The sequence below is a fragment of the Alosa pseudoharengus genome, unplaced genomic scaffold (assembly GCF_046254945.1).
Source record: "Alosa pseudoharengus isolate Yale_2024_CS ecotype anadromous, Long Island Sound unplaced genomic scaffold, YU_APseudo_1.1 YU_APseudo_1.1_scf_10, whole genome shotgun sequence".
NCBI classification, from domain to species: domain Eukaryota; kingdom Metazoa; phylum Chordata; class Actinopteri; order Clupeiformes; family Clupeidae; genus Alosa; species Alosa pseudoharengus.
The window spans coordinates 34,940,451-34,957,322 of record NW_027468565.1 but is presented as its reverse complement, the minus strand read 5'-3'; the positions used below and the strand labels follow the sequence as shown (position 1 = coordinate 34,957,322).

The 16,872-nt window shown below is 42.4% G+C and overlaps 1 long non-coding RNA gene across 1 annotated transcript; it reads right to left on the bottom strand.

Moving 5' to 3' along the window:
• Positions 1-3,462: 3,462 nt before the first annotated feature.
• Positions 3,463-4,846, bottom strand: LOC143141038 (uncharacterized). The gene is made up of 3 exons (XR_012990727.1): positions 4,482-4,846; positions 3,774-3,841; positions 3,463-3,531 (listed from the first exon to the last, which is right to left on the bottom strand). It is a non-coding gene; the product is annotated as an uncharacterized LOC143141038 (long non-coding RNA).
• Between the last annotated feature and the right edge of the window lie 12,026 nt (positions 4,847-16,872).

The following is a 16,872-nucleotide window of genomic DNA, read 5'->3' as shown; positions in this document are numbered from 1 at the left end:
ATCCAAAACTGGGTGGGGCGCAGTCTGGCGCCACAGGGGAGTGCGGGGCAAGTGGTCATCGCCCATGGCACAAGAGCACATCAACCTGCTAGAATTGCGAGCAGTCCGACTGGCATTGGAACATTTTCTGCCTGTGCTGAAGGGCAGACACGTGCTAGTCCGCTCCGACAACCTGTCCACTGTGTTCCATGTGAACCACTACGGAGGCACCAGGTCACGAGATCTCCTGAACCTAGCACAGGAATTGTGGTCGTGGGCTTACCCCAGGTTCCTTTCACTAAGAGCAATACACCTGGCGGGTGTGAACAACAGTGTAGCGCACGCACTATCCCGCCGTGCCTTGCACCCCGGCCACTGGAGACTTCACCCAGACGTGGTGCGGCAAATATGGAGCTTGTTTGGCGAGGCACAAGTGGACCTTTTCGCCTCCGCAGATACAACTCATTACCGCCTTTGGTTTTCAGAGCAGGAACAGGACAGTCCACTGGGACAGGACGCATTAGCTCACAGCTGGCCGGACAGGCTACTCTATGCCTTTCCACCAATCCCTCTCATACACGCCCTGCTGGAGCGGATCCAGAAGGAGGGACACAGGGTTCTCCTGGTAGCCCCTCGGTGGCCGTCACGAGTTTGGTTCCCCCTGCTGCTGTCTCTCCAGCAGGGGTTACCTTGGGAGCTTCCTGTAATGACAGATCTCCTCTCACAACTAGGAGGGCAGATATGGCACCCACGACCGGAGTTCCTCTAGTTATGGTTGTGGCCCCTGGGGCCAACCCACAGTTAATGTCATGCACACCTGAGGTCAGACTCACAATCCTTAACGCTAGAGCACCGCCAACCCGTGCAATGTACGATGGGAGATGGAAGATCTTTCAGAAATGGTGTAAAGATCGTCACAGGGACCCGCTGTCCTGTCCTGTTGAATCAGTGTTAGAATTCCTTCAATCGCTTTTTGAATCTGGGAAATCTCCATCTACACTGAAAGTGTATGTAGCTGCACTCTGTAGCCATCGTGCCCTGATTGATGGAGCATCCCTCGGCTCGCATCGCCTGATGGCTGCCTTCCTTAAAGGAGCAAGGAGACTGAGGCCACCTAGAATGAATAGGCCGCCACCCTGGGATCTTCCCACTGTTCTAGAATTTCTTTGTGGTAAGCCATTTGAGCCCCTCGACCAGGCTTCTCTTAAATGGTTGTTCTTAAAGTCATCATTTCTTCTTGCAGTGTCATCTGCCAAGCGTGCCTGTGAACTGCATGCACTATCTGTCAGCCCTGTGTGTCTTCACTGGGGTTTGGATGATTCAAGTGTGAGGCTCAGGCCTAACCCAACATTCTTACCCAAGGTTCTCTCACCTGGGTTTATCAACCAGTCCATTGAGCTATTGGCCTACACAGACAGCAGTGACCCTCGACAGGTCCTGCTGTGCCCTGTTAGGGCGCTGAGATATTATGTTACCGCTACTGCTGAGATTCGCCGCTCAGACCAGTTGTTTGTTTGTTTTTCTGAGGCCAAACGAGGAATGCCACTCTCCAAACAGAGGCTCTCGCACTGGTTCATTGAGGTGATCGAGTCGGCCTACAAGCATGTTAACCGTAGACTGCCGGCACCTGTAAAAGGGCATTCGGTCAGGGGCGTGGCAGCTTCTTGGGCAGCCCTCAAGGGGATCCCTCTGTCTGACATTTGTGCAGCCGCAACATGGTCGTCCCCATGTACATTTAGCCGCTTCTACAATGTTAATGTGGCATCTACCCCCTGCCTAGCTTCAGCAGTGCTGTCTCCAGCAGATTTGGGTTCCATCTGAGTCACTCCTCGTGACATTGTGATATTCTTCAGCCACTACAAAGAGACTGCCTGGCGGTCAGGAACTACGAAACATAACGAATGTAACTGTGAGTAGTGGATGACCGCCAGGGTTTCTGGTCACACGGAGTATGCGAGAAGAGACCAGTTACCTGAGGAAGGCTGGCGTGTGACAAAAGCTGATATAATCTCGGTGACGTCACACGCCGGGTCACGGAGTGACGTTTTTGGTATACAACTCTCGGTCTACACTCTAAGAAATGGAAGTACCAGTGTGTACCTAAGTCGGTACAAATGCTTGTCGCTGGGGCAGTACCCTTTTGAAGTACAATACTGTACCTATGAATGCAGGTACATTTGTGTACCCTAGCCATCTGTACCCATCAAGGTACACTTGTGTACCTGCAATGACTAAAATGTACCTGTATATATCATTATCACATAGTACCCTTAAAAGGTACTATTCTGTACTTCAAGGGTACAACCCCAGTGAAAATTTAAGGTGGTATAACTAAAATATATGCACAACCAAAAAGTACATTTAAGTGTTTATTCTGGGGGGATATTACACACAATACTTCACATGAATACAGTTACAATAAATGTTAACAGGTTCATATTAAAAACACATTCATATCAAAACATCAAAATATCTTATATCCATATCAATATACATATTCACGTAAAACATGTTATGACTCTTAATGTAAGTGTAAATAATAAAACACTTTGGTTTACAATATTTTGCCTGAATAGCCACATTGTGTTTATACACAGAAGGAAAAAAATATATTAATTTGCACGATAGCACTAATAACACCTTTATATGATCGATCTATAAAATACCAATATTTGAGCTAGTAATTACTCCAACAAACCTTGTATGCTTTCAAGTTCATGTTAATACTCGTGTATGTGACAGTGATGAAAATACAGTATCTGCTTGCCATAACCATTACACGTTGCAAAATTAACAAAGTCCTTGCAGTAACTTAGTAGCTATGATCTTAGATCTCATTCACAGTGCATACACCATAGAATTGAGTGAACGATATGTGTGATGTAATGAGTCATATAGCGACATTTTAGAGTAGTATCTCAGAAAACAATGTGCAAGCCTTTGGGAAATATTAGCAAGCCTGTAAAAATGTACAATATATTGTTACAATGTTCATTACCTCACCAATAAATCAATCAATCAGAAAACACACTCCAATCCTTCCAATCATGAGGCGAGCCACTAAAAAGGCAAGAGTCTCAAAAGGCACCAAAGTTCAATTTCAAAAACTGGCAGAAATCCAACATATTCTTCAGGAGAGTGTGCTAAGTAAAGGTCAACAGCAGTAGAGGCTGCTGTTTTCCCCCTCTTCAACTTCTGTTCCTCTGCATATATCCACTTTGACTTAGACTGGAACCTTACTTGATCTACAGGACGTTCACATATTTTCAATTGCAGTGGTAGCCTCACCAATGACAGCAGGGGTTTTACATCTGTTGGAAGCAAAATGCAAACACAAACCTCAGAATAAGATTTTTTTCAACCACACAAATAAATAGCCTCAGACAGATTGTGTAAAATACCTTGTCTAATACATGTATGTAACTATATGAATCTGCTCACCTGGCATAGATCAGCGTTGAGTCATTACAAGTTCCATGGAGAGGCTGACTCTCCCAAACTTCTCCTTACTCCTTTTCACCGTATCTTCATGAACAAAAGCTGCCTGCTCCACTATGTGTTTGAGAGACAAATGCCATGCAATAGAATAATATAATTAAACAAAATGACACAACAATGAAATAGCACAAAGATAATCTTAACCAATATATAAATTGCTATTGGACAAAAAAAAATCTAAAAGTTGTCTGTATTATTATAATTTGCATAATTTATTATGCAATACTTTTCTATATGTATTTAACATCAATAAGAAAAATACCATTACAAAAAAAACACCAAGTTGGGTAACTTACGTAGCCATTAGATCCTTTAGGAAAGGTAAGCTTACTTCCAAGTGGCCATGTTCTGCCTTGGTGGGTATCTGTGAGAAGGATTAACGTTAGATTTACTTTAGACCATTATCAAGCTCTGAGTAACTTTATAACATTATAGAATGGTTCTGAGTTGCTCCCTCTAGCTTCTAACTAGATAAGCAATGACAACCAGGATGTTCTGGTGAACATAGGCAACTCAACTAATTAATTTTCACCTAAACAAAATGACAGTGTTGAGAGTGATCATGCTTACTGCATGTATGCACTTACCAGGCTTCTTTCACCTGCACTACCGTTGATATTAAACCAGCCTTTCAGGGAAGTTAGCAAGTATGTATGGCTAACAGTGCTAGGATATGCTCATATATCTATGGGCTAAGCTAGTTAGGATAATGATTGCTAGTGAAAGTTGGCTTTAATGGCTTCCACAAAAACTTAACATTGACATGGGAAATAGTAGATAAAACACACACACAAATCATTTCCTTACCATTTATCACGATAGTCATGCATTATTGAAGGAGTTTGAACTCCATTTAAAAATATCTGAATTCATAGCTAACCTAGGCTAAGTTGCTAGCGAATGCTAATGTTAGCCTTTAAGCCAACAATCTGACTCCATTACTGTAACAGTAGGCTATTTACAATGTACAAACCAAATTTTGATAAATTGCAACTACACCTTACCTCTGAATAGCTTTGCCTCCTCTTCCACAAAGATTATTCCATCCTGCACATGTGTTTTCTCACACCAAGCTCCTCACTGAAAGTTGCTCCATTTCTTGGTGAGTGAGATGAACAAAGTTGAGGGGGAAAATAACGGTTGCTCCCGTCCCGAATCTCCTCCCCCAACAACTTTTGAGTGACAGGCCATGTACTTTTTGTACCCTTAGGTACAAATATGGTCCCTTTGCGAAAAGGTACATTAATGATCCAGGAACGGTACATATTAGTACTTTAGGGGCTCAATTTTGTTCCCTTTAAGGTACAGGGTCAAAAGTTGTACCTAAAAGAACAAAAATGTACCCCAACCGTACCCCTATTTTTGAGAGTGTATGGCTGGCGCAACAGAGATATATCCACTACAAAGAGACTGCCCTGGCGGTCATCCACTACTCACATAACCACAGTTACATTCGTAACTAGCGATATGTTCATATCACCATGGCATCAGTGTTGCCAACTATTTCAAATGGAAAGTAGCTAAAGCCAGTTCCAAAAGTCGCTAAATGTCGCTAGATGACGTCACGCACTAATTTGCATATCAATTACGTCACCAGGTCGTGACCCCCCCCCCCAAAAAAAAAAAAACGAAAAAAAAAACGATGATGGCCCTTTAATTCCCCTTTACACCTGTTTGCTTTTCTCCTAGGCCTACTGAAATAGGCAACTTTAAGAACCTAATTTAAATATATTTAATTGAATATAGCCTACTTGTATATTAGGGTAATTGATACACTTTACACTTACATCTTGTCATAGTATAGCCTACACCAGAATGAGCATTAAAGGGACACCAGGCAACGTTTTCGTGTTAATTAATCATCTTCGTAAGTCGGTATATGGTTAAATGACTCATTACAGGGCGAATGAAGACTCTCTCGCCCGCCCCTACTGCCTGTAGGAAGAATATCCCGCTTGCAAGTTCAGTGTATCGTACCCGGCGACCGAAGCAGTTTCAGTTTCCATCCTGCATCCACAGCACAGAGGGAGGCTAACGAAACGCTAGCGATTGTTGCAAACGTGTGTATAATGGCAGAGCCGGCGAAGAAGCAGCGAAAACCCTTTGACGGAAGATGCAAAGAAAAGGAAAAGAGCTTCAGACCGAGCGAGGGGGAGTTTCGTAGAGAAAAAGCATCAGGCTTGCCTGGTGTCCCTTTAAGTGGCTGAAAAGTAATTTCCAACCTATTCCCAACTGCTGCATTTGTATGCAAAGCTTGAAGTCTGATTATAACTTCACCATAGGCTACACACAATTTAACCTTATTTGGATTTATTTAGTTAATGTCACTCGGACAGACCGACAGAATGTTTTTCCCTCAGTCGACAGTCTGTCCAGCATTGACAACATTGAGGCTACATAGCCTAAACGAATGCTAGCTTTGTCTAACTTGTATGCTCGATTTTGAACGATCTGCTTGTGAATGAAGTTGTAGCCTACTTTCACTTGTTGAACGGTGATAGAAAGCATGTCCCCTTTTCCCTGTCATCATGTCATTGCTCTCGTCTCGTTGACTCTGGTTGTAATCTCACCCGAAGTTGATGCACCTTCACAAACGAAACAGGCATGAGACTCTTACACAGCACAGCCGAACTCACTGCTCACTCAGAAGAGTAAAAAGGGACGTTACATGCCATCACATCAGAGTCTCAAAAAGTCTCCAAGAACGCCAGAAAAAGTAGCTAAATCTGTCGCTAGTCGCTTTTTACAAAAAAAAGTCGCTTGGGGGGGTCTGAAATCTCGCTAAATATGGCGACAAAGTCGCTAAGTTGGCAACACTGCATGGCATCACAGGGTTTCCACCCATATTGACAGGTCTTGACAACTCTTTGGGGTCATCCCTATGTTCCCGGGTCCTATGTTCCCCGCTACCGGGGAACATAGGACCCGTTTTTGACAAAAGGGTCCTATGTTCCCCGCTGCTTCCAAGTAGACTGCAGCCGCACGGCAAGGCGCGGGTTGGTAAAGTGCTATCGCGCGTGTTTGAGCTCCGAGTCGCCTCTTCTTGGAGGAAGAGCGCATGTTTGAATCTGCAAGCACGTTCACTAATGAACATTTCTTGACGAAGCTGGCCTATCTTAGTGATATATTTGATATATCTTAGCGATACATTTGAGTTAAATGTCCAGTTACAAGGCAAAGACAAGCACCTACCTCACCTAGCAAATACGATTACTGCATTCACCAAAAAACTTGAGTATGGGACAGGCGCCTCGATCGCGACAGTATTATGCCTTTGAGATTTCTGAGCGAAATCGCTGAAACGTCTGATTGGGAGGCATTCTTGTGATCCCATGTATTAAACAGTAGGCCTACATCACATCCCTGCAAAGTTTATTTCAAAAATATTTCCCAACCAGCAGTGCTCAGTATGACTTGATTATGGATCCATTTAATGCAGCATGTTGGCATTTCATTGAATATATTGTACAATGCTGTACAATGGCATGCTTCCTAATATGTTGCTGGAAAACTGAAATATGTGTGTTATGTATTTATTTATTATTATATCTGCAGCACCAGCGGATTTTAACTCTGTTGAAGAGGATATATTTAGAACTTGTCATTATTTCAATAAATTTGACAATTTTAAGCTTGACCTACCACTTTCTTAGAGCGATGAGGGACAGGTGGGGCTCGAGAATGCCCCCTCAAAGTGGGGAATGAAAGAAAAAGTTTGAGAACCACTGATCTAGTTTGTTAACTACCACAGTAACGAGTTGGGTCGCGATAGTCTGTCATTTTTAAAAAGTGGGTCCCCAGAAAAAAAGTTTGAGAAACACTGTTAAATCTAGCCGAGTCTGCATGGCTTCAGTCCCAAGCTTGTCATTGTCTTTGCACTTGGCATGTCATTGTTGATTCTTAGGCTACTGTACAAGAGGTGAAGGAGGTGATCTAAAATAGCCTTTGGTTGAGCTGTCGGAAGAATGGGATTAATTTTAATGGAACAAAGAGATATCAAACTATACTGGGCTGTAGACCCAAAGGGACATTTTTGGATTATTGACGAGTCAGACCAAAGGGGCTTCGGAGCAACGCGCAGTCCCCCCTGCAGCGTGCAGCGAACGGAAAAATGAACAAAACAAACCAATTAAATATCAACTTAAAAAGGCATGTAGTTGTAGCGCGTTTCTTCTGTGAGAGGTGCAGCTCGTGTGTGTTGCTGTCCTAAATTTAGTGCTGAAGCGGACAATGCGAAGTTACCTAGAATGTTAACTTTGAACTCGTTATATTCAGTAAAGAAGCACTACACAAGTAAAACCATTGTAGGCCTATGTTATAAAAAAATGTTCTTCATCTATTCTTTTACTCCGCTATATACTCAACGTGGAAGTTAGGAAAATCGCCCATTCTGGCTTGTGTCAATATTGCACCGTGCGCGTATGTAGGTCTACCTGGTGTGCTACGGCAAGCAACATTGATAGAAAAATACACTTTGCTACCGTTTGTGCACGAAATGTGCACTCGCAAGCATATCCCATGCAATTTCCGTGGTCAGATACAAGGCGGGGAACATAGGACCCTTTTCTACAAAAAGGGTTCTATGTTCCCCGGTCCCATACAAATAGCGGGGAACATAGGACCCGGGGAACATAGGTACGCTCCCAACTCTTTCAAAACCTTTCCATGAGTTTTCAAGGACACACTGACGAAGGCCGCAAGGCCGAAACGTTTGTTACCCTTATGTGAAAATAAATTAGCGAAAAAGAAACGATTTTGGAGTGCGACCAATTTTTGATTTTCTATGTCTATGTCTATGACCTTTCATAACCTATACCACACAAAAGTGCACACTTTACTCCACAAGTTGGGCCAACTTTTTGTTTTATTCCTATTTCCTTATAGTGGAAACTATCACACTAGATGTGCACTGCCATTCCCAAAGATATAGAGTGACACTACAGGCAGCGGTTAAAGGTGTAGCCTACAAATGCATTGCTCACATGGGCCATCTACCAAAAAATGGCCTACACAGACATTCATTTTTTTCAACAGGTCGCTCTGCTTAGCACATTGAAGGGATTTCAGGACTCCAATTGGGGGCCAACCTCTGTTTAAAACATGTTTGTCATATTTCATTCCTCAATGCCTGCACCATGCGTAATGTTTAATTAACACACATCACATTAACTAAGTGTTTCTTGGTGATTCACGTACGTTCATAGAGTTCCTGAAGATTCGACAGTCCAATCTCCACTGGACCTCTGCAAGTCCACTGAACATGATTTCACAATACTAAATACATTTCTTAACAAAATGCTTTTTGTACAATATAAGGCGTGTTACACTTGGTGACCATTATTCTTTCATTTATTTAGGGACCCTGATGCCCCAAATATTAAACGGGAAATGTCACAGATTGAAAACGTGTTGATAGTAGCAGATGACATTTTACAAAATCAGCCGTTATAACAGCGAGCGGAGCAGTCGCTAGCCGGCGACAGAGCCCGCGCTACATCCACGCGCATTTGTTCAGTTTGGCTTGTTCTAATGCAAGTAGGCAACGAATGGAATAATGGAACTGCAGGTCGAGCGAGGTAAACCTGCTCTCAACTATCTGATGTTTGAGGAGTTTCTCCACCTATCACCCCTAATTAACATTACAAATTAGTTTAGTGACATAATGGAAATCCAAAGAAACAGGCTAGGCTAGACCTACGTGCCTAGCCTCAAATATAGTTTATCTTAACCTACAGGGATGGGGACATGGGGTAGCCTATATGGTGAGGTTAGGGAACCATTTCAGTAACCCTGTGCAACTGTGGAACAGGTCTTAGGGTATTTCCACTGATGGCTGATACTGGTATTGATGAATTTCAATATCAGATGAGCCACAGACTAGATGAAACCACATCACCAAAAATTTATGTAAAAGTCTGTGTCAAATGCCTATGATGTAGGCTATATAATGTGTATGTCTGTATGTGTCATTCCTATGTCTGTGACCATGTATTTGCCATCCTGTGCTTGTGACCATGTAGGATGAAAAGCGGTATGGAAAATGGGGAAAAGAATTTCCTTAAGGGGACAACTAATAAACTAACTTACTAACTAACTAAACTCATAACCAAGGCTGTCAAGTGTTAACGTTCAGTTTAGTACATTATTTTAGTTAATCTGAAATTTCAAACCTGAAAATGTTCAATTCACGACAGTGTAGCCTACTAACCAACCCACTTGGAGCTGTGCCTTCCAGGTCAGACATATTGATTTTAACTGACTTCCACTCCCTCTCATTTAGTTTTGAGAAAGACGTGTGGAATTCAAACAAGGACCTTGTTAAAAATAACATTTTAATTAAAATGGTGCTATAATCGAAATTTTAATTAACATTCTGGTTCACAGCCATATCCTTTCTGATCATTTTCCATGTAATTGGCATACATGTACTTGCTGCTTGCAACACTCTATGAGATATCAATGACTTTTATATATTTAATAGGTCTACCTTTGATGCACTCAGTGTTGCTTTGAAAACAGATTAAATACAGTAGGGTACTAACGGCAGCAACATCAATAATATTCCAAAGAAGCTGAATTTTAAAGATCATGTAAACCAAACAAATATTTGTTCTGAGTTTGTCACAAACATCAAATCTGAATGAATAAAAACATAGTCAAGTGTATTAGATAGGCTTCAGAATTGTGACAAAATCATAGTGACTGGTATAGGCTACTGCTCTAAAATGCTATGGGCATGTCCACCATGCTGAAGCCGCGCCGAATTGGGGCAAAGGTGCTCTTACCATTTTTTAAACCAGATGATTCTATCTGAGCACAACTCTTTAGCCAGAGAGATTAGCTAATCAGTGAAAACAACTATGATAGAAACACAAAATATGTATATTGTGCTAATAATCCTTAGAAAGTAGATTTTCCACAGTGCATCTTCTGGCATCCAGGTGCATTTAGGATATGAAGACACAGCAAACACTTCTGACAGGCCAACACACACTGAACGAGTCATGTACCTTCTCTGTATACTACATCTTACATAATCTGGATCTGAATGGAGCACAGATGAAGTCCAGTTAATGGTCTAACTCCACAATATGGTGGCACAGTTCAGTCTTTTCACATGTTTTCAGAAAGAGTTTTCTAACCTATGCATGGTTTCCAAACAAATCGTCAATTTTGGTTTACAGGATCTTTAAAACTACATTTTGAAGCAAATATATAGAAGGACACAAAAAAGCACACAAAAAAAGGGATATCGTCTTGTGCAGGTGTGGTATGTGGAGCAGGGAAATATGATTGGCAGACTGTATGGCAGGGGGGGGCAGGATCTTTGAGGCACACTCATGTCCACGACTGCCGCCTTTCTTGCTCTCCATCTAGCGTGTCCTGTGGCAGCCATTGCTCGGGTATCTCGTACAAATCTGGGCCACCGGACCTCGTACAGTCCTCTATGTAGCACCCCATGTGATGAAAATATGAATACAAGTATTTTGTGCACGTTTGTGCAGGCAAAATAAACATTTGTGCACAAACCACCTTAAAGATATTAAACTTTAACTTGTTTAGTGACCTGGGGTCACTCAGCACCCCATTAACCCTTTAAGCGCAAAATTGCGACAAACAACAGCACTGATTAAAACAGACAATAGATCAAGTACGTGTCAAATATCATTTGTAGGGTCTCTACCACATCCAGAGCTCCGATTTTAGCTCAACATCACGTCACACAGTTATGAAGAAATTAGTGGATTACACGCTCGAAAATAGTAGAAGAAGACAATAGTTCACATTCCTGAATTTGCATAAAGACATAAAAGCATAATACGTAAAAGCATAATAGAAGAGCATGTTTGGCGAGGTCTCTGGCCATGGTTCTGAAGGGCTTCGCGGAATCGTGTCGGAGTCAGGAGGCAGGCAGGAGTAGGGCAGGATTCCGCCATACACCCCAGAAATTGCGTTTGAAGATGAAGGACCCTATAGCCAGAACCACGCGGAGCAAATTCAATGGGAGTGCACGAGGTGCGCTTTCCTCAGATCAGAGATTTGATCTGATATATGAGTGATAGGCGTCGGAGGACCACTGGCCAAGAGTTTTGAGGGCTTGATCGGACAGACCGTTATTTGCCGCAGTGGTGGCTGCACCAATCCTAAAAGAATGAGTTGAGTAACGGTCTGCTGGGATTCCGACTTGCATTAGAACAGCTTTGAGCTGCATTTGAAACCAGAAGCGAGTGACGGAGCGTCCGTCGTCTGCAGCAAAGGGGGGATCTAATGGGGATGCGATAGAGGAACGACTTGAGTTAAGACAACCAGGGGCGCCTGTCGTCTATGGCAGAAGGAGAACAAGGAACTTGTTTGGCAAGATCCCTAACCAGGGTGAAGAATTGCTTAGCAGATTGGTCAGCCGCGGTGGTGGTTGCCCTTAAAACCAATGAGGGTTACATGTGCAAAAAAATTGCAGATAAAATCAAATATATGCTATAAGGGAAACTTAGACATTACATGTACACATGGTCTGAATATAAGGATAGTTTCTGAAAGGTGGTAAATGGGTGTTACAGGTTTCTACTTTGCTGTATTAAGTTTGTAGAAAACACTGAGCTACCTAGCATTATAGTAGCCGATCTAGAGAAAATATGAACCTGTAGGAAACACTTTAATAGAGGCAGTTTGAATTCAAGAGCATGAGAAGAAATTTAGAGAATGAGAGCAAGCGGCTAGGCTGGAGTAGGTTAGGCATTGACATGAAGATTAGTACAAGTGAAGACCCTGAAGAGCCATCTTGAAGCTAAAACTGATTAATGGATGTTAAGAAACCCATGCTTGAGTCACAGGAGTCATGCAGGAGTCACTGTGTGCAGGCAGGAGTCAGCAGGATCCGTGTATACAGCCCAAAGATAAGGGCAACTAAGGCCCCTTAAAAAATGAAGCAAAAGGGTTTGTAAAGAGCAAAACATGAAGAGCAGAAAGAGAAACTAAAGATTCAATAATGTCCATACATTGACCTGGGTGTGATCTGGAAGACATTGTTAGAAGGATGCGGTGACCAGTGTTTCCCACATAATTGAATTCCATTTGTGGTGGTTGGTTTGCAGAATTAACTTGAATGGAAGTTTTTAACAAATTAGCAGAGCATGGTTATGATGCTAACCAGATTTAAGCACAATTTAGTACAACCTGGAAAATCATTGTGTGGTGGTCATTGTTGATAGTGTGGTGTGGTGTGGCTACAAATAAGTCAATGTATGGAAAACACTGGGTGACCCCATGGGTGGTGGCACCAATCCAGGGAAAGAGGGGTGAGGGAGAACCAGGGACGCGATCCCTGGCTGGGGAAGAGACACGGGCACGAACGCGGTTCGCGCCGGTGGGAGATGATGGGGCAAGGGGAAAGGTAGCGACGCGGTCGCTACAGGGGAGGGGGAGGAGGTTGCACAGTACCCTGGGTCTGCAAAGAGAAAAGAGGGGAGGCTTGATTAGCTGGAATAGAGAAAAAGAGATCGCAGGCCTGATTTATCAGAAATGTCACGTCTATATAACATGGCCACTTGCAATGTCCAAGTGTGATTTACGGGATATTTAGGCCCCATCCACACGGAGGCGCTTTTTGGGTTAAACACACAGGTTTTTTATCATCTTGGCCGATCGTCCAAACGAATCCTTTAAACGCACTGCCCGAAACCACACTTTTTTGAAACCTGGCCCCAGGGTGGAAAAATCTGAAACCGTAGCCCTGGCGAGTTCGTTTGGACGGCGAAACCGAATACTTGCGTATTGATGATGTCATCGCCACACCTCAGCTGCCCTGGACTTGACACTTAGTATTGCCTAACAATACTACTGTAGTTTTCATACATGACATTACTTACGATTACACTCAGTAGGATAAATATCACAACTGGCGCTGCGCAGCGCCAATAGCTTATCATGACTTGGTGGACTGAACAGTGCGCGATTTGATGCAGGCAAAAGTATCGACTGTTACTAACGAAGGTATTATAGCAATTTTATAAATGTGGCGACGGAATAGCCTAGAACTTGGGTAGGCCTAGCATTTAGTAGCCTATATATGCACTTGCAGTGATAGCCAAAACTAATGTGAATCGCGGACTATCCTACAACCAAAGAAAGTAAAGGAGATTATTTGTACCTGCGTTAGCCAAATAAAGGACGGGACCGCACCCTTCACAAACCGTAAAAATGAAGTTAATTAGTTTTACAGTTGACAGTTCACTATCAGTCCACACAAACATGGCTTCCTTGCACTAGCCAATTTTTAGCCTATTCTGTCTGTTTGTATCATAGACAGTAAAATAAAGGTTTGTATAGCCTACAGCGTGCAAGCTTTGGTCAATTTCTGTAAAGAAACAGTGCCACCTATAGGCCTGGGATATGAAGTAACGTGTTGAGTCGTGTTGAGTTGGATGCAAATATTCTTGATACGGTTCCAGGGAAGACGGACGAAAAAAAGATGGGTACGTGTGGACTAGCCCTTAGCCTACACTGACTTCAGTTCACCCTATGCCTCCTGACAAGCAGTAGTGGCCAGAGGTGGGACAAAGTCACTGTTAGGCAAGTCACAAGTAAGTCTGAAGTCTTAACGCTGAAGTCCAAGTCAAGTCCCAAGTCAAGACAGATGTCCCAAGCAAGTCCAAGTCAAGTATTACCAAGGCCAAGTCGAGTCCAAGTCCAAGTCCTTATTTTTTCGAGTCCTAAACAAGTCACTATCTTATTACTACATATTAATATGTCATCAATCATGCTTTCTATATATCATTCTTATCAATATATCATACTTGACATATTGAAGTGTTTTAAAACACTTATAAGTACGGAGCCCCTAAGGGGACATGAGCAAAATAAAATCTAAAGTTTAGTTTCATGTGCTGATGTGATGTGATGAAAGTTTCATGTGCGCACGTGAAACTTTGTGCTACACTACACACTATACATCCCTGATTACATCCTTTCATCGTCAAAGCAATGACGACTGCTTATGATAACTTAATGTATGCTAGAGGTCTGTGTGCTGAGTGTGTTTCACTAATTCACCGATTGGGTTAAATGCAGAGACCAAATTTCCCTCACGGGATCAAGAAAGTATATATACTATTGACCCGCGCGTCCCGACGCAAAAGAGTGCGGCGCGGGACAACTTTTGAAAGCTCTTTGCGGGAGCGGGCGGGATGAGAGAGGTGCGTTCACGGGTGCGGGACAAACCGATGATTCACTGCACTCCCGCAAATTAAATATGTGCGTAAAATTAAATATGGAAATGATTAAAGTAGTGTTCATAACTATAGTTCAGCTGGATGTTCTGTTAGGCAGCATTAAAAAACGGGGTTTACAGTAAGCATAACTGACAGATAGCAGGCCTTAGCCTATATTGTCTTTTACATGGGTTCAATTTGTTCCTGCTGCTCATTGTCAAAACTCGAAATTGAAAGCATGACAGAGGAAGAGGGCACCAGACTAAGCCTACTTCAGTTGTTAGCCTACATTCAGAACCAAGAAACTTAAAATCAGAGATCTGGAGTCTTTCTCAAGTGTGTGTGCTCCTTTAGTGAGACAGAAAGAAAAACTGAATAGGCTATCCCTCCTGCATACGGGCTTTAGCGGGCGGGAGCGGGACATGTTACAGATGCTGGCAGGAGCACGACTAAAAATGACACATTAATGCGGGAGCCAGTGTTGGGAAAGTTCATTTTCTACGTGAACTAGTTCAAAGTTCAGTTCACAAATTTTAAAATGAACTAGTTCAGTTCATAGTTCATAATTCAAAATTTTCCAATTTTCCAAAAATGAACTAGTTCATAGTTCTTTTTTTTTTTTCATATGTTGCTGCGAGCTATTATTTTTCAAAATTATTGCCACAGCCCATATAGAATGCAGTTAATTTGGGTTGAGGATCTGTCTTGACAGTCTTTTGATTTTGTATTGGCTTGCACATACCTTGAAAGGCTAGCCAGGTGCTTCAGTTCAATGTGTCGTTTCAGGTTTGCTGTGGATGTGACTGAAGTGCGGGCAAAGTTTGCACAGAAATGTACGATTTTTCCCATCCTCACCGACCTTGTCATAAAACTTGTTTAAATGATCATACGACGCCTCCTTGCTGCTTTGTCGTCTACATCAGCCTTTCTCAAACTTCTTTGACCTGAGGCCCAGTCAAGGCATACTTTGGGGTCATAGGGCCCACCTACATGAACCCACCCCCTCCTCCCACCCCCCATCAAATTATAATGATATCACAATTATTATTATTTTTATACTATATTGCTATACATGCACTTCAAAACAGTCAATGTTTAAAGTGCTAAGATTGTTCACAAAAGTTTGTGAAAACATGCACATCAGAGTACTGCTTTACTACTGTAAAATATAATTAGGCCTGCAATGTTTTTGCATTGTTGGATGATGCTTGCATGAGAAATACTTCTCAAAACAAAAGCAATTATATGGGTGCCGTTGTTTTGGGATCTTTCCCTCATGCAAGCATCATACACTGATAGAATATTTATATGCTATTTAAATACATTTCATTTGAATGCCTGATTGTAAGGATTCAGGAAACACAACCAGCTTTTGTGAATGGTAAATGGCGGATCAGATCATGCGTAAATCACTGATCTGGAGATCTTTAGCTATCTTTAACTAAGACTAATTAATAGCTTTTGGCTGACTTTAATACTTAATGCTAGACAGTGTTTTATATAGTCTGTGCTCTGTTTTTATGGAAGTTGCGTAAATCCACGTCGTTCTATTAAATGTCGTTTCATAATTAAATAGCCTTCCAATAGGTTGAGCTTAGCTTTGCTACCAACGTGCACACGCATGCATTGAATAAACGCTCATACCACGACTTAATTCTATGCCTCTATGTTTGATGACACCAAATTAACAAGTATTTCCTACTAATTGCAGAAACGTTTGTTTTCTTTTTCTGTCCGCGGTTCCTTGATCAATTGCGCAGCAAATTATCAGACGATGCCCCGGGAATAATTTCACTCTGCAGACCAGCATTGTCCACGTTGCGGACCGCGGCCCATAGTTTGAGAAATGGTGACCTGCATGCTGCCATATTAAGGCCTTTTTACGGTGTGTTTTAGCCGGGTTTTCATGTGGAAGGCTGTGTAGAAATCTGGCACCCTATTGAACGAAGTTAAACTGAAAGAGCGTGCCGTTCACAGACACCAGAATGAACCAGTTCACAGTAACTTTCATCAGGCAGTAATGCAGGACGTTCAGTTCAAGTTCGGTCAAAATATGAACGAGTTCATGAACTTTCGTTCAATGAACGCGTTCAGGCACAACACTGGCGGGAGCGGGCGGGAGTGGGACAGAATATTGCGGGAGCAATGTATGCTTATATGCTTAATGTATGCTTATTGTCAATATTAT